Source organism: Anabrus simplex, chromosome 2, assembly GCF_040414725.1.
Source record: "Anabrus simplex isolate iqAnaSimp1 chromosome 2, ASM4041472v1, whole genome shotgun sequence".
Taxonomy (NCBI): Eukaryota; Metazoa; Arthropoda; class Insecta; order Orthoptera; family Tettigoniidae; genus Anabrus; species Anabrus simplex.
In genome coordinates this window covers 870,538,368-870,554,996 of record NC_090266.1, presented here as the reverse complement: position 1 = coordinate 870,554,996, position 16,629 = coordinate 870,538,368, and the positions used below count along the sequence as shown (strand labels likewise).

The 16,629-nt window shown below is 38.5% G+C and overlaps 1 protein-coding gene across 4 annotated transcripts in view; it reads left to right on the top strand.

Moving 5' to 3' along the window:
• The window catches only part of LOC136864528 (BTB/POZ domain-containing protein 7), a 191,115-nt gene that overhangs the window by 65,969 nt on the left and 108,517 nt on the right, over positions 1-16,629 (top strand). The gene's annotated exons all lie outside the window — the stretch shown is intronic.

The following is a 16,629-nucleotide window of genomic DNA, read 5'->3' as shown; positions in this document are numbered from 1 at the left end:
GGTCTGCCAAGCCCTCTGAATTGTACACACCAACTAACACTAGCAACAATTTAACTTCATTCACAACAGGGACTGGCTGAATTAGAAATGGTGCTACTAATATCGCTCTTACCTTGGTGTCTCTTATATGGGCAAAGGCAAGGATGAGACTGAACCAGGTCAATGAAAGTAACAAAATTTGTTCTATTCCATACCAGAAGAAATAGTGCATTATAAACACGTATGCTTCACTAGAAATGGATCTGGGCAAACATCTAACCAATTGAAGGGCTGAGAACCATAGTGGGCTAAATCCACCAACCGTTGAAATTGAGTCAATGCCACCTAGCGGTTCATTTCTGTGTCAGGTATTATCTCTTCAACTGGGCTATATCCACATCTTCCCGTTTATGTGCTACAGGGTCACAAAATATCAACCAAATTGAACTAGCTGCTGGAGGTAGTGCCATAGTGGGCCAAGTCCTCGTGACCAATCCCTCGCTTTCTCTGAGTCACGTGATATGCGTAGTATCATGGCGGACATTGGCCACGAGGAGAATAAAAACAGTGATACAAATTCGAAGAAAAGAAAGAGCGTTTGTTTTTACAAGAGGAGATTTTGGGTGTTTATTTAGCGTATGGCCCATACGACCAAGTTGAATACAGAAATAAATTATGTACATATTTACATAACAGGAAAACAATGAACAAGAAAATACTCCTTACAATTGAATGTGAGAATGATAAAGGGTACATGCACATCTGGGGTGAAGATACAGCACAAAGGGGTATTACCTGAAAAACGTCAGCAGAACAGCAAATCCTTTAATAGCCTATTCAGACACTTTTGGTGGTCAGAATGGGAATCAGTTTATTGCATCTTTGTGGGCCACATTAGTTCATTAATCTCAATTTTAAAATATTGATCGTAAGTTCCTAGAATCTGGCCATTCTTATTTGTCTAACGACAGAGATTTTAGTAACATTGAAACTTAAGGCAAAATCACTGTTCACGGTAGAAGATTATCTGGCCTTAGTTAAGAAATGTAGGCAAAATAAGCCCTTTAATGTGAATACAATGGAATACAAAGATTTTGTGAACATGAAAGGGCTCTCAAAAAGTTTCGTGATTCGTAAACAGTAGATGGTGAGAAGGTTCAGTGGCTCAAAATTAGGTGGTTTTATTTCCAGTCTAATGAACCTCTTAAGATTAAGTTCAGGTACACCCTCAACGAAATGGAAAAATGGAAATCCCTGATATTTCATCTTCTTGTAAGGGCAGGACATCTGTGTAGGTAACAACTTCAGTACTTCCACCATTGGAACTGAGCCCTGCTTAAATTGCGCCCATTAAGCTGGTAAAAGCTAAATATGATGATTTAATTGCCATGCTTCCATTCATTCCACTATTTAATCATGAGTTTTTTTGTAAGTATTTGCAATAATGTGATGTAGCTACGGCAAAAAGAAGTTCGTTACAGTGACATGTGGAGTTGGTCCACTGGAGTGTTGTTAAAATGCATACTTTCCTTTTAGAGCCAAAGTGGGCCAAATCCATTCCGGTGAAAAATTATGATATTCAGCTACTTTTTATTTGTATTCAAATGCCATAAAATCTTTGTATTTTGTTTTGTAGCGGTCAATGGATCTATTACCTATAATATGCAAATGTTTTAGTCTCTGTAATCTTTATCTGTGAATTATAGCAGTGACTAAACTTTAACCTTAATTTTCTCCATTTTTAAAAAATGGCACTTGGCCCACTATGGTTTTCAACTGTTCAATTACACCACAGAGTTAGTCAAACACACTGTGCAATAGATAGGTAAATAAATCAATCAATCAAATAATTAATCAAGCAATTAACCAACCAATCAGTCATTACTTATTCAGATATCCAAGGATTGCAGTTCAGATGCAATGTAATCCGGAATTAATATCAGATCTCCTTATTCAAGGCAGCCAGTACCTGCCTTATGCTTTTCAGGCTCACATACTGTGAAAACTGTCCATTTTCAGAAGAGTATATAAATACCTTCAAAAACCGGTGGATTGAGCTGAGATCAAACCTGTCAACTTGAGCTCAGAAGCTATAGGTGGCTATTAACTGCCGTGTGGCTGGAAGTCCCATTCTGATTGGCAGCTTTAAAACGAAGAGCGAACATTGCGATTCTCAAATCTAATCCAAGGTTATGAATTTCATTATTGGTTCCGTATTGAATTACGGGTACATATAATTTAATTGACAAAGTTTGAATTCACTAGAAGCATCTGGACTTTATATTCAGACTGGCATTTATACCTTATCACTAGGCAATTTTAATGTATATATGAAGTGCAATATTTCAACCATTATTGTAAATAATCGATGTGGTACTACATTGCAATATGTAAACTTGAACATTTCACTATCTATTGATCAGTACCAAAATATAATTTTATCTCACTTAACATTTCATGCATTTCACCATTTTATATACATGTTATCACATTACACATTTTGCTCATTTGATTAATTTTATCAATTTACGACAAAATATTGTTCCTGGATATCAACAAATAAAAAGTGTACCTTATTTAGGCTGATGATGACCCACACAGGGTCGAAACTGGTCCCCTAATACATTGTAATGTACACATAGGCATTACAATTATTGTATAGTATTGAGTAGGTGGAGTAGGTGGAGTAGTATTGAGTAGGTGGAGTAGGTGGTAGTCTTGGGTCTGCTTTTGTATCTATTGATGATTCTGCTGATGAAGGTTCTATTGTAACCATTGTGTTCTGCAATGTTGTAGATGGTATTAATTTCTTTTTTGAAATTCTTGCGAGATAAAGGGATAGTTAATGCTCTGAGGACCATGCTATTGTAAGCTGCTTTTTTATGTATGTCTGGGTGCACAGAGGTCTGATGGATGGTATTGATGGTGTGGGTGGGTTTCCTGTATATATTGAAGGATAAAGTGTTGTTGCTGTTGCGCATAATGGTTAAGTCCAGGTAATTAAGGGCTTTATTGTTTTCTGACTCTATGGTGAATTTTATATGTGGGTCAATAGAGTTGAGAAATCCAAGTACTGTGTTGCTGTTGGTAACGTGGGAGTCTAAAATAACAAAGGTGTCATCTACAAAGCGTGTCCAGTGTTGAATGCCATTGATCTTGCCAATGATGTGAGAATGTTCTAAATGATCAATGTAGATGTCTGCAAGGATTCCTGAAGCTGGTGACCCCATGGGAAGACCTATCTGTTGGTAAATGACATTATTGAAAGTGAAGAAATTGTTGTTCAAAGTAAATTCCAGAATTCGAATAAATTCATCTATTTCGCCTATACTTAAATTGCTGAATTTGGAGAGATTGTTTTTGATCAATTGTACGGTGCTGTTAACGGGAACATTAGCGTACATGTTAGTAATATCAAAAGAATGAAGAGTGTGGTGTTTGGATAAATTAAAGTGTTTGATCTTATTGCAGAATTCTAAGGAGTTCTTTACTGATGTGTTGGCTTGAAAACGATAGTGTGACTTGAGGAATTTGTGAATGAAACGAGATACTTCATAGGTCGGACTGTTTCTGAAATTGATAATGGGTCTTATGGGGATGTCTGTTTTATGGATCTTGGGTAGCGCTTTGGCTGTGGGAAGTTTCGGATTCATGATAATCATTTTGGATTTTTCAAGGTCATTAAACAGAAATGAAATGTTCTTGATGATGGTTTTTAGGTCTCTTTGTATTTTATTAGTTGGATCTTTTTTAGAGGTTATGAAGTTGTTGTCTGTGAAAAACGTGTGTGCTTTATTAACATAGTCACTTTTGTCCATGATTACGGTAGCATTTCCTTTGTCGGCTTTTGTTATAATTAAGTCGTTTTGTTTCACTTTTTTCTTAAGTTTGTTTACTTTAGCTACATGCACTGTGTTGGGTTTAATGGTTTGTTGTTGATTGAGGATGGAAGATAGCTTGTGTTTGACTTCATATCGGACCTCTTCTTGTATATTAATTGGTAATTTATTAATGGCCAATTCAGATTCAGCTATGGTGGAAATTAAATTATCATGGTTAGAAGGATTACCCCAATTATGTTTAGGTCCCTTGCTCAGCACATCAAGATCATCGGCATCAAGAATGATTTTACTTAAGTTTACTACAGGTTGGTGAAAATCATTAGACCTTGTGTTATTTGAGTTGTTATGTTTGCTAAGTGCTGTTTTTGTTTTTGAAAGAGCATTCCATTTCTTGTCAAGTGTGTTTTGTTTCTTTAACAAAGTGAGGTTAAGTTTGTTGGAGACGTGGAATTGAAAGGACGTCCATTCGAGGGGTCAAAGGAGAGTGGAAACTTCTAAATGAGTTTCATATAGTTTGTGGTTCAGGAGAGATTTCTTTTTATGGAGAAATTTGATTTCCTCTTTAATCCAGATTTTATCGGTTTTAAGTTGAGTCGCGCGAGTTTTTGCTGTATTTCTGTGAGTTTTCTTGGTAAACTTAAGAAAATTGGGGGTTATGTCATTAATCAAGCATTTTTTCAAAAAACGTAAGTCTTGCCCTAATTTGGCGACCTTTATTTTGAGATTGCAATAAAGGTTGGCTTTCTTCTTTGCCTGGATGGCATTTCCATTACAAGATATTAGAATCATTCCGTATTGACGGTTTTCACTTTACAATGGCGAAAAATGAAAGTATCCTCCTATTCAATACATCATATATTCCGTCATTAGACGGAGTAAACAAGTTCAGACATGTTTCGGCTCGTTTGAGCCATCTTCAGTGAAAAAATTAGGGGGGTTGGAATAATTTACATAATATGAGTTGAAAAAATGCTAAAAAACATAATGAAAGCGCAAATGAAAAAACAAACAAAAGAGAGCCTAGACGGAAACAAAATAGCACAAATATACAATATTTACATCAAAATGCAGAGCAAAAAACAACTTATTGCAACAAAATTCAGTGAAACTGGAGTTAATTTGAAATAATAATTGATACTAAAAAACTGCGTTAACCTAAGAAACAAGGGAATGAGAAAACAAATGATGCAGATGGAAATGAATAATGGTAGCACATGGTGAGGTTGTGGACCTCATAGTTTACAAATTATTAGTTTATAAAAACGACAAAACAGTTTGAAATCGCTGTCAAAATCCTAGTGGAAACCCATCACATCAAAATGGTCAGGAGGAGAGCGGGAGCAAACATTTTGAGAGAAACCAAGCCTGAATTAACCTGCAGGCGAAAAGCCTGTGATAAGGAGAAAAAACACCTTAAATTTAAGGCTTCAGAAATAGCAGCATTCTTAATATCTTCTCAAACTAGCGGTCCCTTTCTTCATTATTGTTTCATAATGTTGGCTGGTGTTTTGCCTTATTGTAGAGGGGTCGGAAGGGCCGCATATAAAAAAATATGAGAAGCTGTGTTAGGTAGAAGACAGATGCATAGTAAATTGTAGTAATCTAGTGGAAACCGTCAATGAAGTTCTAATCTGTAATGGAAAAAATGAGGTTGTATGAGAAATATGGGTTGATAAGTAAAAAGTGTGGAATGGTTGTGAAGAAAGCTTAAACTTACGGTGTGCAGTAGGTGGTTGTCCTCTCTAGTGGCCTGGCTTTCTCAAAGTAACGGTCTCGTTCGCGTAATCGAGTCTATTGTAGTAAAAGATTCTGCTCCAAAAGAAAAATTTTCCACATTCACTTTCAATAATAGTAGCATTTACCAAATTTCTAATATTTTCAAGAAACACAGCATCAAAATAGCTTACAGAACCTCCCACACCAACTCCAAACTCATTTTTAATCCACACACTGTCAACAATAACAATAGCAACATCAACAACAAATATTTGAACTCCGGAGTTTACAAATTAAAGTGCCAATCCTGTAATTCCAGCTACATAGGTCAAACAGGCCGCAATTTTGTCATAAGATACGCCGAACATCGCAACGCTCTCAAATATAATCGTTTTTCAGCTATGAGCGAACACCATAAAACATCCAGCCACGAATACACTTCAATAGACAAAGACCTGAAGATCTTGCATTATGAGCAAAAAGGCACCCTGCTCAACATTCTCGAGAGCATCCACATCGATTTAGATCAGTTTATGAACCCCACTCACAATTTAAATGAAGTCAGCGAGAAAAAGAACATTCTACTTGAAACATTCATTCCATACATTTGTCAGAATTTCCATAACACAAACAAACCCCACCTCCATCTCCCCGACTCACCACCACCCCCCCCTCCTCACACCACCCCCCCTCCCCCTCCGCTCCTTCCAACCTAGCAAACACAGCCAACCAACAATAGACTCGATCACGCGACCGAGACCGTCACTTTAAGAAGGCCACACCATTCGAGTTTTAGAAGTCAGCGAGTAAACTAACATCCTCTTGAAACATTCATTCCGTATATTTGCCAAACAAACCCACCTCCATCACTCCAACTCAACATCCCCTCCCTTCCTCAAACCAGCCCTGCACCTCCCTTCCCCCTCCGCTCCTTCCAACCTAACAAACACAGCCAACCAACAATAGACTCGATCACGCGACCGAGACCGTCACTTTAAGAAGGCCACACCATTCGAGCTTTAGAAGTCAGCGAGTAAACTAACATCCTCTTGAAACATTCATTCTTTATATTTGCCAAACAAACCCACCTCCATCTCTCCAACTCAACACCCCTCCCTTCCTCAAACCAGCCCTGTACCTCCCCTTCCCCCTCCGCTCCTTCCATCCTAGCAGACACAGCCGAACCAACAATAGACTCGATCACGCGAACGAGACCGTTACTTTGAGAAAGCCAGGCCACTAGAGAGGACAACCACCTACTGCACACCGTAAGTTTAAGCTTTCTTCACAACCATTCCACACTTTTTACTTATCAACCCATATTTCTCATACAACCTCATTTTTTCCATTACAGATTAGAACTTCATTGACGGTTTCCACTAGATTACTACAATTTACTATGCATCTGTCTTCTACCTAACACAGCTTCTCATATTTTTTTATATGCGGCCCTTCCGACCCCTCTACAATAAGGCAAAACACCAGCCAACATTATGAAACAATAATGAAGAAAGGGACCGCTAGTTTGAGAAGATATTAAGAATGCTGCTATTTCTGAAGCCTTAAATTTAAGGTGTTTTTTCTCCTTATCACAGGCTTTTCGCCTGCAGGTTAATTCAGGCTTGGTTTCTCTCAAAATGTTTGCTCCCGCTCTCCTCCCGACCATTTTGATGTGATGGGTTTCCACTAGGATTTTGACAGCGATTTCAAACTGTTTTGTCGTTTTTATAAACTAATAATTTGTAAACTATGAGGTCCACAACCTCACCATGTGCTACCATTATTCATTTCCATCTGCATCATTTGTTTTCTCATTCCCTTGTTTCTTAGGTTAACGCAGTTTTTTAGTATCAATTATTTCAAATTAACTCCAGTTTCACTGAATTTTGTTGCAATAAGTTGTTTTTTGCTCTGCATTTTGATGTAAATATTGTATATTTGTGCTATTTTGTTTCCGTCTAGGCTCTCTTTTGTTTGTTTTTTCATTTGCGCTTTCATTATGTTTTTTAGCATTTTTTCAACTCATATTATGTAAATTATTCCAACCCCCCTAATTTTTTCACTGAAGATGGCTCAAACGAGCCGAAACATGTCTGAACTTGTTTACTCCGTCTAATGACGGAATATATGATGTATTGAATAGGAGGATACTTTCATTTTTCGCCATTGTAAAGTGAAAACCGTCAATACGGAATGATTCTAATATCTTGTAATGGATTAAAACTTTGTCAATTAAATTATATGTTCTCAAACCTAATGTTTTCTTTTTCTCCATTTCACTGCATCGTGCTTTTGTTTGCTGTGATCATGATTGTTGTGTGTATGGGGGGGTTTTCTTCCTCAGGAAATTAATCGGTGTGGCTTGAATAAGTATAATATTATGCTCAGTTGTTTACACAGTTTCATTTTTAAAAAGCGATATTAAGTGTTCTTTCATGTGATAGAGCCAGAGAGAGACAGTTCTACTTTTTGTGTAAGAATTAGTTACCTATTTTTTATCATTACAATACGGCATGATATGTTTGTTCAAGATTTGATGTTTTATTATGGTGAATGAATATAATTATCTTCTTCTGAAATAGTTCTTAGCACAGTTGCTGTGTGTTACAGAATTGAGGAAATGTTCATCGTTTTGATTTAGTACTTTTCCCCCAGTGTGATTTCATGGCTTTGTGTAGCACAAAAGTGATATTTCCCAAATCTCCTGGTTATTAGTTTTTGAAGGTTGACAAGCACGTGAATATTTAGGCCGTAGTTGTGACATGTTTTTAATTACGTTATTGTAATAGCTCATTCAATCATTGAATAATTTATTTGGCATTAAACATCAAATGCAGTAGTCTTCATCAACATTTACTCTCTCATACTCTCTTTCCTTTTGCTTTTTCCATCATCTGAGGCGTGCTATTTTGGTGGATGGACATAACACTTTGACGGTCTCCCTTGTAGTCAGCGCCCACCTGGGTCAAGCTATAGGGCCATTTTATTATTGCTTTGCATGACATGGCCATACTACTGGAGTTGAGCCTATCTTGCTTTTTTACGATTGGGGCCTCAAAGTCTAAGTTCGCACCTCTTCATTTCTGACATGGTCCAAGGGAGTCAGTCCCAGTGACCATCACAACATCCTCATCTCCATAGCATGGAGGATCTGTCGATGTTTCCTTTTAAAAGGGCAACATTCTGCGCCAGAGAAAGCAACTGTTTGTATCACTGTCTTGTAAATTTTAGCCCTCATGTATTTGGGCATCTTTTTATCGCAGAGGACACCAGTTACCTGTCTCCACTTGAGCCATGTTGCGCTGACCCTCATCTGGGTGTCGGAGGTAGCATCATTATCTGATGGGATTCAAGGTCCAAGATATTTAAAATGGGTGACTTTTTGTAAGGTCTGACCATTGATGGTAATGGTGTCATTTGTTTGGGAGCCACATTCTAGATATTCTGTCTTTTGAATATTGAGTCACAGTCTATTCTCATCCAGTCTCTTTTTCAAATTTTCCACCTGGTGTTAACGTGCAAGGCTGCACTATTGTGGAAGTACCACATCATCCTCATATTGCTTCCTGAGTCCTAAAGCATTTCTCGTTTGGTCAAATATAAAGCCAGGCTGAGTGGGTCAGACAGTCGAGGCGCTGGCCTTCTGACCCCAACTTGACAGCTTCGATCCTGGCTCAGTCCGGTGGTATTTGAAGGTTTTCAAATATGTCAGCCTCCTGTTGGTAGATTTACTAGCACTTGAAAGAACTCCTGCGGGACTAAATTCCGGCACATCGGCATCTCCGAAAAACGTAGAAGTATTTAGTGGGATGTAAAGCCAATAACATTATTATTGAATATCATAAATATTTGTACTTCTCTAACAGTGTTTTGGTGGGGGGCAGTGAAGTGAAAAGCGTACCACACTAAGGCAAATTAATTTCCAAAAAATTGGAACAACGCAAATATATACTCTTTTATATTTGATTTTTAAACAGTGTCCTTTTAAAAGTACACCAGGCCTCAGGACGATAGGAGTGTCCAGGTATGGGGAAACTTAGTGTCAGCTGTTGCTCTATCCATACGAAAGTTAAAGAGTAGGGCGAGAGGGATGAACCTCGCTGAATACGGACAGTGATGTTAAAAGGCGGCGAGAGCCGAGCCGGACATTGAATCTGTAACCTTAAATTGAGTGCATTTAAAATTAAATTAAGAATATAAAGAAATTTAAAACTTGATTTACATTTAGAATAGTTAAAATGCAATCATAAGATCATATTAAACAAGGTAAAATACAAGACAACTAATAGGCAGGGATGTGGAAAGCTGTAGGAACCCTATAAGGCAATGCAATGTAAACTTTCATGAAGTGAAAAACATTTGAGAAACTGTAATTTTTCTAATAGCACTATTTATTTAAATAACATTTATATTAAATGAAAGAGACAGCAAAGCAAGGCTTACGTAACATAACCACGAAAAACATATTAAAACTAGAGCAAAATGCACGTTGCACAAAATTTTGTTTGTACATAGCAACACAAACGTGTGCCTTGGCACAACAACGAAAAAAGGCATTTAAAAACCTACTTAAATTTAAGTGAAATTACAACCGAAAATTAATAACATGAGTGCTTACCCACAAGGAGAATTGGACCCTCTGTGTGAGTGGAGCTCAGAGCCACCACGTCCAACCGCTAGGACTGTCAATGGGGAAAAAGAGCAGCCACTCGCTCACTCCCACTGATAAGTTGGTGAAGATTGAGAAACAGGAAACGGACTAAGCACAAAGGAGACTAATAGTATTGCAGAGTTATCCGTCAGGTCTCGATGTTAACCAATTCCAAACACCGTTATTCTGTCCAGTCAGATAGCTCTTCCATCTTGCTGTTACCCCTTGTGGGTGGGGGGGCGCAGACAAAGAATACACCTGCGGTATCCCCTGCCTGTCATAAGAGGCAACTAAAAGAGGCGACCAAGGGATGATGACATTAGAACCATGAAACTACTTGTGCTTAGTACCATTACGTGAGGAAAACCATGGGTCATCGTTACTTGCAGTTAGTACCATCATGTGAGGAACACGATGGATCTACGTTACCAATGAGTAGTGCTTTTATGTGAGGAACACCATGGTTGTGTGGTTAATAGGGTCTACAATTGTGTGTATTCCATCGAAGCAGGGGAGCGGGCATTCGGCTGTGCAAACTAATGTCCATGTGCCATAACGCTGTGCTGGAATGTGTTGATTCCCCTGGGTTCAGAATGGATCTGCGCTATCTATGAGTGGTACCACTTTATGAGAAACACCATGGGTGTACGTTGCCTGTGATTAGTACCACTATGTGAGAAAAACCACGGATTTGGCTGGTGCCTGTGGTAAGTACCACTACCACAACAAACATCATCATCATCATCATCATCTTGCTATTGCTCTTAATTACAAAATTCTCAAGAAGTCCAGTCTGACAAAATGGGAAATTCGCTTCTAGAACATGGCATGTGTACCAGAGGGTTCTCAAAATGTTTCAACCAAAAGATGAAAATTTAAAATTTATTTATTCACGAAGCACAAGATACAGCTACACTGAGCAAATTTCACTTGCACTGTCAACAGACTATTTAACAAACGTAAACTTTCATAATAAAATATAATAAACATAACAAAATATAACAAGATCAGGTACACATCCTACTAATAACTGTCCAAATCGAAAACCATAGAATGTCCATGTTCATAGCCAAGTCGTCGTGGGTCAAGATGGCGGTATAATCCCTTCACATCAACTTATCTTTAAGATACTATTTACACACCTCTCGAATTCACTTTTATTTGATGCTATATCAAGCTCTTGTCTCCTATTAATATTGTTAAAGAGTGTTGGGAGGCGGATTAGGAAAGATCGTTGAAGTATTGAGTGCTGAGTGTGGGGAATGTGGAGAAGGTCTTTGGTTCTGGTGGAACGGGAAGGAACGCGGAGAGAGAAGAGAGAAACAAGATGTTCCGAGCGGTAATGTCCATTTACACATTACACATTACACAATACACATTATAATGACCTTTTTTTAAAATACAGCCAAATAAATGAGAGTTCCAAACAGAAAATTTAGAATGCAGCACCTTTCCACCATCTCAGAATCATGTTTGTGACTTTACCGTACAGAAGTTGGACCCATCCTACATAAATTGTAACTTGACAGGGGTGATAAATTAACACACACTTGTAGTGTTTCAACTCTTGGACTAAGATGTATTTTACTATTAGTACTTCCACACAGAAGCTTCACAGTTAGCGTGCTCTGCTCACGTTTACACAGTCACCTTGGTTTCACAGTCTGCTCACTCTATCACTCACAAATTAGCACAATCACACTAGTCCCAGTTATGCACTACACAGTTTTCAGTTATGCACGTGGTGCACTATCTGTCACACAAGTCGATGACATTAGTTCCCAAGTCAAACACTCCAACAGTCTTCGTAAAGCCTGGCTGAATGGCTCAGATAGTTGAGGCGCTGGCCTGCTGACCCCAACTTGGCAGGTTCTATCCTGGCTCAGTCCTATGGTATTTGAAGGTGCTCAAATACGTCAGCCTCGTGTTGGTAGATTCACTGGCACTTAAAAGAACTCCTGTGGGACTAAATTCTGGCTACTCAACATCTCAAAAAAACCGTAAAAGTAGTTAGTGGGACGTAAAGCCAATAACATTGCTATTATTATTATTATTATTATTATTATTGTTGTTGTTGTTGTTGTTGTTATTATTATTCATAAACTCCACGCTGACATGTCACAGTGACTCGAGGCACTCCTGCTTTCACTGAAGAAAGACTCAACTCCATTCCAGAACAGAACTGAACATAACAGAAACACACTTCATAAATGGAACAGTCCACCAACTCGACTCGTACTGAGCTTCACTGCAAAAAAAAAAAAAAACACACACACACACACACACACACACACACACACACACACACACACACACACACACACACACACACACACACACACACACACACACACACACACACACACACACACACACACACACACACACACACACACACACACACACACACACACACACACACACACACACACACACACACACACACACACACACACACACACACACACACACACACACACACACACACACACACACACACACACACACACACACACACACACACACACACACACACACACACACACACACACACACACACACACACACACACACACACACACACACACACACACACACTCTCTCTCTCTCTCTCTCACTCTCTCTCTCTCTCTCTCACACTCACTCTCTCTCTCTCTCTCTCTGATTGTATGGTGCTCACGGCAGTACACACACAGTTCTCAGTACTTCACAGCAGGGCACATACAGTATTTTATGGTAGTATTCGTGCAGTACTCTGTACTCTTCGGCAGTACACACACTCCACTCAGTACTCGGTTCAAACTGAGCTACTCGCTGGTTGCCTGTCCGCCTTACATAGCCACCTAAACAGCTCACAAACAATGCAGAAGCTGGATAAGTCCAGAACACCCTCGGCTCCCAGTCCTCCAGAGGTTTCTAGTTGTGGTCAGAGGCTTCCAGGAAAATTGCAGACTTCAGAAAGGGGCTAGCCTTGCACTCTTCCCTTCCTCCTGACTGGTTGGCCACACAGGCAAGCAGGGTGTGACCAATACCTACTATATGTGTCTGACGAGAAGTCGCAGGAGCTTGCAAGTACGATACGAGTAACTGATACTGTACTCATTACAAACATTAGTCGTGAGAGAAGAAAGAGATGCGTGTTCATTATTAGACTGTCCATTATGCCGTACTTATAATTACAGTGGAACCACTGCACAATTGCCCTACTGCTTTGAAACTTCACAACAGCACATTTTATGCTAATGTTAAGTTATTAAGAATGTCTAATTCACGTATAATAAATTATAATTAAGAAATAATCACAGAATGTTAGCTTCAGCACACATCTGTTGAGTTTACTCAAAGACAGACATTTGATCTCCTGTATTTAGTTTTCATAATGTATGTTATTTGGGTACCAAAAATGTTGCTGTTTTATGTAACGTAGTGACTTCCATTTTCTGCTCAAGGAAGACACCGCCAGCTTCAGGTACTGAAAATTCATTGTATGAAAACATTTTCTCACCTAAATATGAGGTGACTCGCATTAAAATTTAAAAGAAATTATTGCATCTATTCTTCTTCATCATCATCATCATCATCCTCCTCATCCTCATCCTGTAGAGCAGGGTTTCCCAAATTTTTGTATCAGTGGACTCCTCAGTATATTGCATGCAGGTCCAAGGGCGTAATTCAATTGGCAAAAGACAGAATTTTGTAATGTTACAGTGTTTAATTTTATTTGTATAAAATAAACCTGATATTTACTTCCCTTTATATTTAAAAGTTCAATTTAACTTGATTTACAATTCATAAATATACTTCTTAATTCCATAAAAATTATAAAACATTGTGACACTTGGTTAATAATTACAACAGTCTTGATCTGGAAACTTACTGGAGAACGTTCACTCGGTACATTTGTTGGATCACTGTGACAGATGGTGATGTTGGCCAGAGACCAAGCCTTTTAGGTCTGGTTCAACCATAGTCACTCAATGTCGAAGATCAGCTTCTGTGTTAGCCCTTTTTCTTTATTTTGTTTTAATTTGTGTGAGAGCAGAAAATGCACACCTACACATGTAAGTCAGTAAACACAGTACTGCCTTTCTGGAAATGGCAGGGTACAGGGGATGTGTATGGATGCACAAATGAGACATGTAGTTCTGTTACAGGGTCTTCCATTAAGAGTCACAGGATCTGTGTTTAGTTGATTTTCCTCAAGGGAGGGCAGTTCATGTTCATTTTCCAAGAAGATATATAATCAGTAAATACGTAAATGTAAATAGAGTAACAAATGCAGTATTGTGATAAGTCTGTAGTAGAAATTGTAGGTCCACTTTACAGGGTACATTGGGTAAAGTAATGCAACTCTCTAATACTGTCTAGCTTGCAATATCATTGTACAGTGTACTGCTTAGTAACTAGTGTTGTTGTACTCGCCCGAGTGCATAACGTCCGATATATCGGATGGCCTGTGTAAATAAAACTGGAATGTGTTTCTGTGAATGTTACAAGTAGAAATGTGTAGATAAATTGAAATAAAACACAAAAAGTGACTTTATGCACTAATAGGTTAATGGCCCATATGAAATTCTTTGTCACACCATCTTGTTTGCTTATCAATAAATTTTTGTCATGACTTTGTTTAGCACAAAGTGTCGACTGCAGCCTGATGTGAGTGTTCCACATGTATCTGCCACTACTCTCTGTATAAAGTAAAAGAGCACACTGGTACTCAAGTTATTATTGACATATAAATGACAATTTACAATAAATGAAGTACAGTATTAAAATTGTTCATTGGCGGTGCTGTATGGCAGTAATCTATCCACATTCCGAGTCTTGAATCCTGGCATTCAGTATTCACAACTGTAGAGGACCCTCATTAGGTGCACTGCATGGTGGCTGTACAAATGAAATCAAATCTAGTTATACTATAGTCTTTGTTAATGGGTAACAGTATACAGAATGCAAATTACCAGGTACATAACATATATATAACTAGGTACCATGAATGGCATTACTCTCCTCAAGATGTACAGGGTAGAAGGTGCCTATGACCAGAATGAAACCTCGTAATAGATATTATCAAGAGGAATTAACAATTTTTGTGTGTGTAGCTTTAATAGTTTACAAGAAAATGACTGTTCTGCACTGTAAATTGCAATGTTACTGGCACAAGGCTGCACAGGTGGGTTGTGACCAAGCGCTTGCATCACAAGTAAACAACAACAACACATTCCGTAGGGCCATCCTCCCCTTAATACTTTTCAGCCCGTTGCCTAAGATCAAAGAGTGACTCATATCTTGAGTGTATTGAACTGTTCGTGTCCATTACAGGTTACAATAAATACTTCACGTCAGAAATAAATAAAATCCATAACTTCCCTAAATACATTTACAAAACAATGAAATTAAACTATTTGTATAATTTCAAATCCCTTCAATAAACTAATGATCTTAAGAATTCCAGGAGTGCTGGACTTTTTCCCTTAGGAGTTCTTTTATGTGCTAGTAATAGTACTGACACAGATCTCTTGCATTTACCCGTGATTCAATTCCCATATAATTCAATCGGGAGTTTTAAAAGCCAGGCTCTTGTGGTTCAGATTCATGTAAAATGGAGGTCCCGTTGCTTGGGATCTGCTAATCACACAGTCATTTTAAACTATAAGCTTTGCTTCACATTTAAACACATTTAAAATGCCAACTTACTGCCCTGGGTCTTGATCCTGCAACCTTTACACATATTAAGCTAGCCCCTCCGGCAACTGAGCTATGTAACAGGCTAATACATTTACAGTGAAGCATTCCACAACAAAACAAACTGAAACAGAAAGTGTCCGTTAAATTTTGGCTCATACTTTATTGAGAACATTCCTGTGAATATCAAAAAGACAGAAGGTTTGCTGAACCTTGCGTTATAGTATGACTACACAAGCTTGTCCAAAAAGGGTAAATATTGCCATTGTTTGAAACTTATGCCGTATGCACGAGCTTCTAAGGTTCAAATTTGTTTTATATTAATCTGGTGAGTAGTTGTGTAGTTCCGAGATTTTAACGGAGGTATTGCACATGTGAGGTGTACCGTGCCCTACTTCCATGCATTTCATGGCGATGCTGGGATAGGAAAGGGCTAGGAGTGGAAGGGAAGCGACCATGGCCTTGATTAAGTTACAGCTCCAGCATTTGCGTGGCATGAAAATGGAAAACCATGGAAAACTATTTTCATTGCTGCCAACAGTGGGGTTCAAACCCACTACCTCCCAAATGCAAGCTGACAGCTACGTGACCCAGAACGTGCAGCCACTACAGTGATTTTTGTCTGCATTTCATTCATTCATTTGGCTGCTGTGTTTCGTGTGTTTTCTTTTGTATTTCATGGCAGTTAGGATTAATATTTATTGTAGTGTCACCGAGCGAGTTGGCCATGTAGTTAGGGTCACGTAGCTGTGTGAT